The sequence below is a fragment of the Thermobia domestica genome, chromosome 2 (genome assembly GCF_964235325.1).
Source record: "Thermobia domestica chromosome 2, izTheDome1.hap1.1, whole genome shotgun sequence".
NCBI classification, from domain to species: domain Eukaryota; kingdom Metazoa; phylum Arthropoda; class Insecta; order Zygentoma; family Lepismatidae; genus Thermobia; species Thermobia domestica.
Window position 1 is genome coordinate 248504067 of NC_137455.1, and position 14464 is coordinate 248518530.

Here is a 14464-nt window from a genome sequence, read left to right on the forward strand (position 1 = left end):
CTTTGGAGTAAAAGACCTTGTTTAATTTGGGCTGAGACTTCTACCCTATGAAGACTGAAAATATGTGAAAAAAAAAGAAATAGAACTCATTATTCTGAAGGACAGAGATTTTAAGAAACAGATAGTTAAATGTTACATGTCACTTTGTAAAAATTATTGTATTGCCACATACTGTTGGACTATTGACATAGGATTGCAGGGGAATTGTGCTCTCCTTTTGAGTAAAGGACCACTTTTTTAATTGGCGTGCGACTTGTTACGCATTTTATTAAGGACCTTGCCACATAGAAGGAGAGAAAGAGTGACCCTTTTTACCTGAGTTTCAAAGGGGAAAAAGACTGAATGAATTGTGTACGTAATGCAACTTTCCCTTTTTGCTTTTGGAAGAAGTCTTCAAACAAGATTTCTTTAAGGTATTTTATGCATAAATGATTTTATCCTTTTAAAAACTAGATTATTGAATTAATTATTTATGAATATTAATGAGATGGTAATGAATATTAATGAGGTGGTAAAGAAAGGGTTAGAAAGAATGATTTTTTGTGTTTTGCGTATATTTTAGAGGTATATTGGGATATATGTAATATAGAGCAGTACATATTGTACATAAATGTATCAGAAATTGGGGAGGAAATGGGCGCAACTCTAAGAAACGTATTTTATGTATTGATGTGGTATTTTTAGTAGCTAATATGGGATTTTAGCATAGAATATCATCTTTTGGATACTGTATGGGTCTAATGGTGTACGAAGCTTAGACGAATGACAAATTACATGTATATATGAATATATGATTAGTTTGTAAGTGGGTACATGTATGTGTAGCTGATATGGGATTTTAGCATAGAATATCATCTTTTGGATGTTGTATGGGTCTAATGGTGTACGAAGCTTAGACGAATGACAAATTACATGTATATATGAATATGAGATTAGTTTGTAAGTGGGTACATGTATGTGTAGCTGATATGGGATTTTAACATAGAATATCATCTTTTGGATACTGTATGGGTCTAATGGTGTACGAAGCTTAGACGAATGACAAATTACATGTATATATGAATATATGATTAGTTTGTAAGTGGGTACATGTATGTATGTATATTGGTTCTGATATCGGGACAGGAATATATGTATCATATTGTAGACATATTATCTTTTGTTTTCATGTAAGTGTTTTAAGCATGTGTTGTTGGTTGCGTGGCTTTAGGGGCTATGACAGTATGGATAGCTTGTACCTCTTGGTTGTATTGTATTAATATTGGATTGTAGCCTTATTTTATCGTAATGTAGAGTTGTATATCTTGTTAAGGTGATATGCTAGGTGAATGGAAACGCCTGAACTGATTGTATTATATTAATATTGGATTATATTGTAGGCTTATATTGTGACTCCTTATGTATATAAGTGTTTTAGATTACCTTGAATAGCATGTTAGGATGTATATATTGTGATTTTTACGTACGTAGATGCTTGTTAGACATGTCCTAGTGGTATTTGAAGCACAAAGGATATTACTAGGGTATAAGCCATTTACTTATAGACATATTTTCACTACAGTATTGTAATGACATTTATTGGTACCTTTACTTACTTCTAAGATGCTTGTTTACCTTGTAGAAGACATTTTAAAACGAATAGCAAATGATTGAGTTAAATTAACGAAAAGGAATAATTTGTTTGTTGAAAACAGTGGCGTACGCAGAATATGATGATTATGCGGGTGGCTTATTGAGAATAAATTGAGATTGTAAGTGAATATGTAAATGCTTTTGAGTGATTAGTTTTTTTAAACTATTTAGCGTTACTTTAAAGATATGTGTGCCATTTGAAAGGGGAAAAAATTAGGTTTGAGTATGATATACGCCTATGTAAAGCTACATTATACTGTTATGGTGACTACTGGAAAACACATGCAAATTATAGAAATTTTAAAACGTTGATACTTACCTAAGACAAGATGTCTTCTTTGATGTTTGAAGCACATATGGAAACTGTATAGAAATAACTAAAATATGGCGGGAAGAAAACACGGCAAGCGACAAAATATTTTTGTCGGTAAACGTATGAGGCATTGCCGTTTGTACAAATAACACTAGGGCGATAAGTTTTGATGTTAAGCGGAGAAATGCCTGTATAATACTGACATTTGTTGCTATATAGATGGCGCTGATGGAAAAAGACTAAGATTTTTGCGTATAATAACTTTGAATGCTCATAAATCGTAAACTATTGACCGTAGGACAAAATGGACTAGAGAAATCGATTTGTCAGGTCAAAAACTATATAGAAAGTCACCCTACATGATAAACTTGAACAATTTTTATTTTTTTCGAATTATTACAAGGGATCATCAAAAAGTATTTTTTTTATTTTTGGCTTTTTACGGCAAACTATTGGTCGTAGAAAGTAAAGAAAGATATTTTCTTGAAGCTTAGGACCTGAGGATCACTACGATATCAGTTAGAACATTGTAACTTTAAAATAATTTTAAATGATCATATTTCGTAAACTATTGATCGTATGACAAAATGGACAACAGAAATCGATTTATCAGGTCAAAATCTATATAGAAAGACACCCTACATGATAAACTTGAAAATTTTTATTTTTTTCGAATTAATACAAGGGGTGTTCAAAAAGTATTTTTTTTATTTTTGGCTTTTTACGGCAAACTATTGGTCGTAAAAAAACAAAAGAAAGATATTTTCTTGAAGCCTAGGACCTAAGGAACACTACGATATCAGTTAGAACGTTGTAACTTTAAAATAAATTTAAATGATCATAAATCGTAAACTAGTGATCGTAGGACAAAATGGACTACAGAAATGGATTTATCAGGTCAAAATCTATATTGAAAGACACCCTACATGATAAACTTGGACAATTTTTATTTTTTTCGAATTATTACAAGGTGTTCAAAAAGTATTTTTTATTTTCGGCTTTTTACGGCAAACTATTGGTCGTAGAAAGTAAAGAAAGATATTTTCTTGAAGCTTAGGACCTAAGGAACACTACGATATCAGTTAGAACAATGTAACTTTAAAATAAAAATTTAATGAAATTCCATAAACAATATGGCGTTGATTTTTTGAAACTTTGGAAATATGCTTATTAAAGGATATATTTTTAGATCAATAGATAAAATAATTGATATTACTAAAATAAACACCATTTTTGCGCCTTTTTACCGCTATAGGTGCGCACCACGTGGTATTTGCGTCCGGAAAAAGGTTCTTGCGACGCGGGACGCGTAAAATATTGCCGCCCGGAAACTGCGCGGGGTATTGCCGGTTATAAAAAGAAACAACACTCGGTAACTTGCTATGGTACATGTACACAAACGCACAGTGTTATACACACTAATGTTAATGTTGTGTGCACAGACGGCGCTGTTTAAAGAAACAAACATGGGAAAATCACTGAACATGGGTCGTTTGTTATAAAGAATAATAGAAGTATACAGTACATTGTAGGAAAAATTTTAAATAAAAGAAAGAGAATAATAAAAGAGAAACCTTGCAGCTGTATGCTTTAAAGAATAATAATAAAAGAGAAACCTTGGAAAAATCACTGAACAAGGATCGTTTGTTATAAAGAATAATAGAAGTATACAATACATTGTAGGAAAAATTTTAAATAAAAGAAAGAGAATAATAAAAGAGAAACCTTGCACCTGTATACTTTAAAATAATAAGAGAGAAACCTTTGGAAACTTGTTAAAGAATACTACATTGTTATAAAGAAAAGAAAAGAATAATAGTTTATGTAGATGTCATGGGAAGCTGTATTGTACAATAGATGAAATGTTTATGAGAAGACTTTTAACCGGTGGCCGATGCCGGAAACGCGAACGTGGCGCGGGAAGGGGCTGGCCGCGAATTTCTGGGCGCGAACGGTAAAAGAAATGTGGGGGCGGATGGTAATAAACTTGAAAATGAAGTAAAAGAGAGGATGATATAGAATTTTAAAAGAAGGCAATAGTATTTACCTTGAACGTATATATGAAATAATTTTGGGATTTTTTTGTTAGTGTAAAGAAAAGTTTTTATGTTTTTGTATTTTGTTATTGACATGTTTAAATATTGTTTGAAAAGGAATAGGTGACTTGTATGAACTTGATGGTATTGGTGGACGCCATCTTGTTTGTTTGAACTGCTTAAATACGGGAGTTTTGGAAAATGTTGTATGTATTTTAGCTATGGCTGCTATACAGAAAGAAGATTTTGTGTACGCGGATGAAGAGACGTTGTTTTCTCCGCCGTGTGTGGAGAATAACCCGAAGACCGAGAATAGCGATTTATCGGTAAACGGCAGAGCAGACTCTCCAGACAGTGTAAAAACTATTTATTTATCATCTTCAGATGATGATATTGATATTGAAGAAGATGAAGAATTTGTGCCAGGATCACCATCATTATTATCACGAACAGTACGATTTTGTAGATCACATTGTACGTGTGGAAATTTTAAAGTGGACAGGAAGTGCATTTTAAATGCTATAAAAACTGGGAAACAAATAAAATTTTAATTTGTAGTGGATGTTTTGAAAGTGTTGACAATCAAATGGCCGACGAATCTTTATTTATGACTGAAGAAGAACTGATGGAACGAGCCATATCAACTTTAATAGAAATAGAAATTGAAGAATTCTTTTATACATATGCCAAATCGCATATAATAGGCATATGTACCCAGGAGATGTTTTACGAATTGTATTATGATTTGATTGAAGAAAGGGATAAGACATTTTTAACTGAAGTGATTGATATTTTTAGAATGAAAGACAGAAAACATGTGTGAACTGATTTACAGATGTAAAGTGAACTTTGTGTTTGTGTTTGTGTAAATAGTGTAAAGACACACAAAAAGTGAAACAACAATTTATACTTGAAACTTTTGACTATGTATGTATGCATATTACGTATTTCGAAAATAATTTTTGTGTATCATGTAGTGAAGAACATATTAGTGAAGTTTGTGTTTTAAAAACTATAAGTGCATACTTACGTTTTAATAATATTTCTTGTGAAGAATGTTTGGTGCATCTTGAACATGAATGTTTATTTTGATCATGATATTGGAACTTTTGCTGTAGAACATTTATACAACAACATAAGTGTTATTGATTTATTTGAAGTGTTTGAAGAACATTATAGTGAAATTTGAAGTATAAACTTTATACGCAAAGCGTGTGGACACTGAATTTGTTGCTCCGTTTTTTTTTGTTAGAAGGTAAACAAAATTTTACCATGTGTTAATGAATACATTATTGACATAGAAGGTTTTAAGATTTTAAATCATGAATTTATTACACGTGAATTTTGTTTAACTGCGTGTGATGATACAGTAAATTTGCATTGTTTAATAAAATCACCAATAGAATACAATGTACTTCCGTTAGGTTGTGAAAAACAAATTGAATGGTTAACATTAAACTTACATGGATTAACTTGGAATGATAAATGTGGTTATACTGTATCACACATACGTTACCTTATATATCAACTTTGTAAATAACATGTAACATTGTATTGTAAAAGTGCAGAAAAAACAATTTGATTAAAAATATTTTTGTAATAACTAAAATTTTTATAACATTGAATGTATTGTATGCAAACAAGAAATAATAATAACTACACTAGTTAACAAATTTAAACTTTTTGTTTGTTACTTGAGAAAAATCACCTGATCTTAAAGGAACTTTTCAAATATGCACTCGGTTTCTCTCCATCACGTACAGTTTTCCCGTAACAGAGATTTTCGGGAAATTCCCTCAAAAATTTCCCTTTTTCAGATATTTTATTCTCCTATCTCCTGTCCCCTTACATATAGTAACATAGAAACTATACCTAAGTATACCTTGATTTATATTTATTAAACCCTAAAAGTGTCGTAAAAATCGCTTTGTTCTTTCTAGAGAAATAAATATATTTGTATGTATACTGTGTGCACTATTTATTGCACCTGATAGTAATGCTTTCAGATCTCCTGAGTTGGGGTAAAAACGATTTGCTTTATTACTACAAACACAGACATAAAAATGAATATTTACAATAGTCAACAACACACTTGTATTGCTCTCTGTAAATTAGAAACGTGTATAAAAATAGAATGTACTTCCAACGTATATTTTTTTAAACGTACAGTATATGTATATCTTAATATATATATATATACAATTCTCCAAGTTTTTTCGTTTTGTTCATGAAATGGTTATCAATATTTGTTATCAAATGTAACAGAATGCAAAAGAAAGAAAGAATGGAATACAGATTCATTGTTGACAACAATGAACTAATGCAGTCTGAATTTTCCACTACGGCATCGTTTCCCCCATCCCCCCGCGCATTTCTTTCTTTCTTGTGTTCTTGACACCTCGTGAGGGAGTTTTGTACATTTTTATATTGACGTGTGGTTTAACACTACTTCACTTTCAAAGTTGTCTTTGCTGCTAAGAGTGCTTTTATGTTTGATCTTAACGGCATTATACCCAACTAAGACCAAAAGTTTAGTTTGTGATCAGTACAATGGCGTCAAGAGGACGGCGTTCGTGTGTTAACTCACCAAATAGTTTTTGTTATGTGTGTGGCCAGTTTGTAGTTAAAGGACAGTGTAGATCCATTACGCCATCGGTGAAACTAGCATATTATATATATTTCGGATGTCATGTGGGAGATCAGGACAAAACTTGGGCACCCAACATAATTTGTGCGTCGTGCTACGTCACTTTACTTGCATGGGCCAAAGGGAAACGGAGGTTCATGAAATTTGCTGTACCAATGGTGTGGAGAGAACCCACCAACCATCTGGATGATTGTTATTTTTGTCTCACAGTAGTTAAGGGACATTCTAAAAAAAAAGCAAATACACAATAAGTTATCCCAACGTTAAATCCGCAATTAGACCTATTCCGCACGGGGATGAACTTCCACCTCCCGAGCCCCCTACCAACTCGGAAGAGATATGGCCAAAAGACTCTGATGATGATCATGACCTTGATGAACCATCGACATCAACATGTACATCCAAGGATCCAACGTTCATCCCTGACTGTGTTCGCGAGCTACATTTCATCCGGCAATGTGAACTTAATGACCTAGTCCGTGATTTGCACCTGACAAAACAAGAGGCGGAACTTCTGGGATCAAGGCTCCAGCAGTGGAACTTATTGGATGCAGAAACGAACATATCAGTGTACAGGAAAAGGCATGTTCAATTTTCAAGCTATTTCTCAATGCAAGATAATGTGTGCGTATGTACGGATATAAATGGGTTGATGGCGGAGCTAGGAATTCCTTACGTTCCAGAAGAATGGAGGTTATTTATCGACGCGTCAAAGGTCAGCCTTAAAGCTGTCCTTTTATATAATGGAAATAAAAAACCTTCTATACCACTTGCGCACTCAGTGAAGATTAAGAAATCCTATGACACCATGTCAACTTTGCTAAATCTTATAAATTACAAGGACCATTGTTGGCAAATATGTTGTGATCTCAAGGTAGTTGGTATTTTATTAGGACTGCAGTGCGGTTACACGAAGTACCAATGTTTTTTATGTTTATGGGATAGCCGAGCTGATGACAAACATTATGAAGTGAAGGAATGGGAACCTAGAGTGAATTACGTACCTGGAGAATGCAACGTCAAATACGCTCCTTTGGTAGATCCTAATAAGATATTACTACCGCCACTTCATATCAAGTTAGGACTTATGAAAAACTTTGTCAAATCCATGGACACATCTGGTGAAGGTTTCAAGTATTTGCGAGATAAGTTCCCTAACCTGAGTGATGCTAAGATTTCAGCGGGAGTGTTTATTGGTCCCCAAATTAGGAAATTAATGCTTGATGATAGCTTTGACAGCAAGTTAAACAGTGCTGAGCTAGCTACCTGGACAGCATTTAAGTGTGTTGTGCGCAACTTTCTGGGCAATAACAAAGCTGAGAGTTACACAGAAATCGTACAGGACATGATACAGAAATACAAAGAGTTGGGTTGTAGGATGTCTTTAAAAATCCACTTTTTGCACTCCCACCTAAGCTTCTTTCCTGCTAACCTAGGTGCTCTCAGCGACGAACAGGGGGAAAGATTCCACCAAGATATAATGGCAATGGAGAAAAGGTACCAGGGACGATGGGATCCTTCAATGATGGGGGACTATTGTTGGGGTCTTGTTAGAGAATGCAACATTTCTTACAAAAGAAGGAAGTAGTGTACGTTTTTGTAACCCAATGGAAGTTTCATATATTGTGATAGTTTTGATTGTCTTTTCATGACCTTTTGGTACATTTGTATTATTGTTTATTGTAAATTGTCACACTTGTAAATTATATTGTATTATATTTTATATATGTGTTTGTGGTAATAAAGCAAAATGTTTTATCTCAAAAGAGATCTAAAAGCATTACTGTAAGGTGCAATAAACAGTACACACAGTATACATACAAACATATTTATTTCTCTAGAAAGAATAAAGCGATAATTACGAAACTTGGAGGGTTTGTTAAATATGAATCAAAGTATACTTAGGTATAATTTCTATGTTAGTATATGCAAGGGGACAAGATCTTGGGGTATAAAATAAACGAAAAGGGAAATTTTTGAGGGATTTTCCCGAAAATCCCTCTGTTACGGGAAAATCGTACGTGATGGAGAAAAACCGAGTGCATATTCGAATTCAGCGCAAAAAGTTCCTTTAAGAACAGGTATTTCCTTTTATGTAACAAAACCTTTGTTAACTAGTGTAATCCATGTTGTCACAATTCATTGTTCCAACTTTTGCTCTGCTCTTTTCCGCGAATTTTTTTGAAGGCTGCTGCAGATAGTGGCCCAGTTTCTTAAGAATTGACAGCTGTGGTAAAATCCTGGTGTAAAATCCTGTATGTGTTGTAGAGTTTGGGTATCTGGCAATCCTGCTTGATAGGCATAATCTTGTATTACCGGTATTCAGTGGTTTAAATTGACAGACGATTTGTACAGGAAATTAATAGTGTGAGTATAAAATAAGAAATCATTAACTGGTTTTCATATTTATTTATGCTTACCGAATTATTTTCTTACAGAAATGCATTGTGCAGAAATTAGTTCCTTTTTCTTTCTTTTAAGGAGTTATATGTGGACAGTTTATTTTTTTGTTTTTTCATTTAATTTAGCCGGTATGGGCTCTGAGATTCGTTTCTGTTGCTTATAAACGAGAAAATTACAACTGACTTGATACACTAACAGTACAAGATGGATGTATTTAAATCAATTCTCAAGGTTTTTGTCTGGAAGAATAATGGTTAAACTCGCATTGTATCTCACAGAACACGCGATTACAATGATTTCACATTAACTTGGTAATTCTTAGATGCAGCTTAATGGTTAACTTTGTTGGCTTATTTTTAACAGTAAACAATTACGGTTTATGAAAAACTTAATTCCATTTTCGGCTTGTGCGTGCCTTTATGTGCACGTGGCTCTAGTTTTGACTCCGTACACAGCCTAGGTGCCGAAAAGACGCCGAATTTGGCTAATCTGCAGATGGCGCCCCTAAACTGGACCCACATGAACCTGTTTTCAGTGTTGTATTGCTGTTTATTTATTATTTTAGGCATATATTCCGAAGTTGGGCGTCCGCTTTCGTATCAAGCACACAAACGATCAAATTATCCATATATTTCCTGTAAATTTTAAAAATTTCGCTGGAAACGGACGCCCAACTTTGGAATTTTCCGAAGTTGGGCGTCCGCTTTCGTCAAGTTTTTTCACTGTTATCTCCTTTCCACACTTTCTGCAATTTGTTATTAGGTTCTTTAATCCGTGCTCTTCACAAACTTTTAAAAGATTTTGCTCGTTATCAATGTATTCCTTCACAAATGTTAAAACTGCTAGTTCATTGCCCTTGTACATTCGCTATGTTGGTAACATAAATGCTCGTTTCTTTCCCACAATGCAACTGTTCGGTTACCTTGCGCCAAGTAGTTCCCTCCGCTCGCCATATAGTCCCATGTTTATAACCGCTTATATATAACAAATTGACAGATTTTTCGAGAGACTTATATATTATCAAGCACACAAACGATCAAATTATCCATATATTTCCTGTAAATTTTAAAAATTTCGCTGGAAACGGACGCCCAACTTTGGAATTTAACCCTTATTTTAATATACCTTACGTAGAATCATTCCTCTTTCATTTCCGTCGTCCATTCATAACTGAAAATCGCAAATACTTCTTACTTTCATGCTTTCTTTGCTCTTTGCGAGATACGTATTCGTCTGTATTGTATTCGGAAAATCAGGGGAAGTTTCTAGAACACAGGCCCTCCTATATAGATTAGCAGCTACGTTAGTTCCTTTCTGCGCCAAAGTTGAATATTTAGTTCACATAGTATTGCTAGGGTGGCCAATTAAAAAAAAAGTACCCCTTCTAAGTTCCCAATGATACTGGTCTAAGGGCGAAGTCTCTTTGTTCGGAAATGTACTATCGTGAACAAAAGTGCATTACCACCTGTATTCTGCATATCGTTAATACATTCACTAAACTGAAATCGGCATTGGTCATTTTATTGTATTTACCAGTAACTACCACTTCTTTAACCCTTGGATGCATGACATGAATTGTACTATAATTTCCATATCATGGGTCTTTTTTGACCCATACACAATTTCAATTGTATAGGTTTATTTATTATGTTTAAAACATTTTATTCATATTTTCTCATTAATTCAATGCTTTTTAATAGAGTTCTTTATTTATAATACATTTTATTTTTTTATTTCAAGGCGTATTATTATATATTACAACATGAAAATGCGTTTGTTTGACTATACACTAACAAGTATTGTATCAAGTTACAGAGAAAAAATAAATATTGTTGACTAATGTAGTTATCAGCGCGAAGTTTTTTACATCCAGCATCTTACAATTCACAATTTTTTTTTTCTGAAATCAGTTTCAAAGTATTTATATTGAAAGCCCTTCTTTTCAATATTTGCAGTCTTCACAAACAACTAAAGCAAATGAATGTTCACTACATCCACATGTTTCAACTTTATGCAAATTTTGGAAGACTTCCTGTTTTTGTTTGTGGAACATTTCTAGCACCTCTTCCTTTTCTTACTGACCGTTCCATTCTACACAAGCAACAAATAAAACTGAATATTCACTACACACACACACTTTTCACACTTCATGCTTTCTGTTTTTGAAGATTTTCTGTCTTTGTGTGACATTTCTCGCACCTCTTCCCCTTCTTACTTGCCGTTGCAGTCTTCACAAACAACAAATGTAACTGAATGCTCAAAAAACACATACTTTTCACACTGCATGCAATGTCAGCCCTTCCTCTTCTTATTTACCGTTGTTGGTTGAGGTCCTTTTTTGACATTGCATATGACTGCAGTCTTTTCCATTGCATCCAAACCATGTTTCTGAATTGGAGGTGTATTCTTTCCGATTATAATGTATGGTTTGGCAAGTTCATCACACAAGTCTGTGAGAAATTATCTCTGATACGTCACGTTCTTGTAGGGTAGTGCAGCAAATAAAATATAGGCGTTCAGAGGTCCAACATCTAACATATTGAACCGAATAACCATAGGCCATCTACGAGTTTGTCGTTTGACAGTGTAGGTATTGACCATTTTGTCTATATTATCGACCCCTGATTTTGTGATATTATAATTAGTAGAGAATTATTTCGGGTTTCCGAATAGCATTGAAAGAATCGATCTGAGAATGGTGATGCATTGTACTTAGTACAATCACGCACTTGATCATCTTAGGTACGTAGCTTGGGAGTGTAATGATATTGAAGAATGCGAAAAGAGATTATCGCACTTCCCGATCTTTGTTAGGATTCAAAATTGGTGCACATTACTGGATGTAGTTCCTGTTTTGTCTGTCCAGTCTTTACGGTTGTGAACAATACCAGAATCTTCATCTTCTGATGTTTCTTCAGACGTCACGCTACTACGCATATTCCAACACTTTTGCCACTATGGTATTCAATATCTTCTGGATCATCTGAAACAGCTTTCTTCATCACTATCTAAAGCACAGTCACTTTTATAAGGAACAGCTTGAATCTCTTTCTCCCCCAAATAAGCCATTGTCTTACACTTCAATTTGATTCAATCCTAAAGCAGTATAACATCACACATGTTATTTTCACCACCACGACACAAGTTTCAGATTTATCTATCAGTTGCCGGCAAACGAATTGCACAATATATCAGCCTAAATTAGTTCATGTTGAGAGATGCTTATAGTTGCTAAGGAAAAAGTACAAAAAGAAAATACTTCATAGAACTTATTGAGAATGTATTGCAGATTGTAATTATTGGAGAAAATAGCTGAAAGTTTATTTTTCAAAGAACAAAGGGTAGGAAAACATTTAAAATGCAAACAAATCATTGTATTTTAGTACACTAAGTTTTTGTAGACAGTTTAGAAAACTCACAAGAAGCAATTGTAACTAAGCCATCAAAAAGATTAGTCTGTTCAGAATATATATTTCCATAAAGAAATCCAATTCAAAGTAGAAGACTAGTAATACTACTACTAATATTATTACATTTTAGTAAAACACTAATTTGTTATAGTAAAGGACTACTCTAATACTAATGTAAGGATTAGTGTCAGTATTATATACTAATACTAATATATAATACTAATCTAAACTAAAATATACCACGGGTCAGAAATGACCCATGATATGTATACTACGTATATAACTATATATAATAAAATGTAAAATATACATGCAAACCAAAAAACTCAAATACATTTTTTATGTAGTAAACAAACCAATAGAAGATGTCACGGAGAGAAACTACTGTGCAACAAATATTACAGGCAAAAAGTATACATAAATTACTGCTGGGTCATTTTCGACCCATGTTCTGCGTTCTAGGGCTAAAATTATCGGAATAGACGAAGAAAAGTATATTAATCATTACGTAAAAATTTTGGATTTGGAAAATTAAATTTATTCTTTAAACTTGTACTTCAACTACCGGTACAGGAAATTGCTTTAAGAAGTCCTTTTTCACTCTCAATAAATGTGTAAAATTCCTTATAAATAAATTTCAAATTTTCCCTGATACAGTCCCTGTCATCTTTTTAAAATTACCTAAACAGTATGATAGTGAAAGATGACAGTTTGGATTTACAGAATGAAAGCTACTTCGTAAATCTATACTTCGAACTAGATGAAATTGCTTCGAACTACATACAAATTTGAAAAAAGAACGGTCGTAAAGGGGCTGGTAAGAATTTTGTCCGGTCACCGGTTTTAATCAAAAGGGTTGGCAAAAACCATGGTTTTTATTTTTAAAAAAAAAAACTTTTTGTTTTAAACCTTTTTTTTTTTTTTGTTTTTGTTTAAACCAGTTTTTGTTTAAATAATTTGCTCTCTGTATTTATATCACATATGAACAGAAATAAGTTTCTTTCGCCTTGATGTTATTATGCCACAACCGGGTTATGCTGGAAAGGGTCACATAAGCTTGAAGCGGAATCCAAACCGCTTCTCGGCTTACATCCGAGAGGAATTGTCCTCCATTTGAACTCGAAACCGGGATTAATTGGCCACAAATGCGATACGTCTACCGATTCACTCACGAAGTACTCCTGATAAAAATACGTTGCACTGATCTTTACATGTTAATATAATTGTCAGGAATCATTTCAGAACGACAAAAAGATAAACAGCTGCACAAGTGAAACAATTACATATGGACAGTCCATACAGAGTTACATATGGACAGTTTCAAAATATTGCAGAGTACAGAACTAATTTAGTCGAAGTTAAAGGAATACGACGACTTAATTTGCGGATCACTAGGAAAAGTAAATAAAGATACGAATTATTTGAGTCCACTTTCGCTCTGACCCATTTATACATAAATATATACCAAAGATACTTCTGATTTCAATAAATGCCTTTCGCGGGTCCCCCCCCCCCCCCAAAAAAAAAACGTACGGCATTTCGGTGTATTTTATCAATAGTAAACATCAATAGAACTAAATAATATTTAGAATTTTTCTTTGATTGCACTTGCATAACCATATTAACAAACTACAAAAAAATCACACAAGAAACATTCATAAACTTATATAAAAGTTGCTTTTGTAGTATAATCTGTGAGTAATGAATGGGGAATTTAAGTCCGAATATAATACGAATAATATATGGGAGTGAAACGTGATAGCCCACAAATGTGTTCATCAAGATTTTACGAACACTTACACTTTTACGATTTTTTTTTTATTTTTATTTTATTTTATTTATTTATTTATTTTTTTTTTTTTGGATTGACTTAAACTAGTTGGTATTTTTGAAAAAGACACCTTGTTTAAACCACCTTTGTTTAAACAAGCCAACTCTGCTAAGTATTGCTGAGCGAGCGTTAGCGAGTAAAGGCGGGCTAGAGCCCTGCATGTCACGTTATTTTCTGTCTTTATTAAAGCTC

The 14464-nt window shown here is 33.4% G+C and overlaps 1 protein-coding gene across 1 annotated transcript in view; it reads left to right on the forward strand.

The window, feature by feature from the left end:
- Window positions 1–8633: 8633 nt before the first annotated feature.
- The window catches only part of Ssb-c31a (single stranded-binding protein c31A), a 69853-nt gene continuing 64022 nt past the window's right edge, over window positions 8634–14464 (forward strand). The window contains exon 1 of the mRNA XM_081748550.1: window positions 8634–8709. The gene's annotated coding sequence lies outside the window, so the exon portion shown is untranslated. The remainder of the gene's footprint in view (window positions 8710–14464) is intronic.